The sequence below is a fragment of the Colobus angolensis genome, unplaced genomic scaffold, assembly GCF_000951035.1.
Source record: "Colobus angolensis palliatus isolate OR3802 unplaced genomic scaffold, Cang.pa_1.0 Scaffold76, whole genome shotgun sequence".
In the NCBI taxonomy this organism is placed as follows: domain Eukaryota; kingdom Metazoa; phylum Chordata; class Mammalia; order Primates; family Cercopithecidae; genus Colobus; species Colobus angolensis.
This window is the reverse complement of record NW_012121376.1, coordinates 5,767,698-5,768,382: the sequence shown is the minus strand read 5'-3', so window position 1 is coordinate 5,768,382 and position 685 is coordinate 5,767,698.

Sequence of the window (685 nt, the reverse complement as noted above, 5' to 3'; positions counted from 1 at the left end):
CGGAGCGTCTTGATTCTCCGGCGGCCAATCCCAGCCCGGAAGGCTTGCGCAACTCGGAGATGGGGGCCGGAGTAGGGGCTTTGCCTCCTCCCTCTCCCTCCCCCCTCCCGCTCTCTTCTCCCCCAACATCCCTCTTCTCTCTCCTCCTTCTCACTTCCCCTCCTCCCCTCCCGACCTCTCCCTGGAAATTCCCGCTACCCTAACCCCTTTTCCCACCCCGAATTCCTCCTCTCCCTCCTCCTCCTTTTCTTCTCCCCACTCCTTGCTTCCCCCACTTCCCTGACCTCTTCTCCCTACCTTCCCTCTCCCTCTTTCTCCCTTCCCCCTTATTCTTCTTCCTCTCTCCTCCTCCCTCTTCTTGCCTATCCCAGCCCGAAACTTCTTCGTCCTCCCTATTTCTTTCTCCCCAAGCTCTCTTCCTTCCTCCTCCTTGACCCCCTCCCCTGCTTCCCCCTGGCTTCCCCTCCCTCTTCTCCACTTACCCTCCCGGCTTCTCCTCCCTCCCTGTCCCCTATTCCCTCCTCCCATTCCCCCTCTCCCCCTTCCTCGTTCTCCCCATGCCCCTGCCCCGAGGCTGCAGGGCTGCAGAGCTCCACAGGGGACCTCCACGTGGATGACGTAATGCATCAAACCCAAGGAGACAGGCTGGCCACTACCTACCCCAGCGTTTGGTTCCGTGGATTCT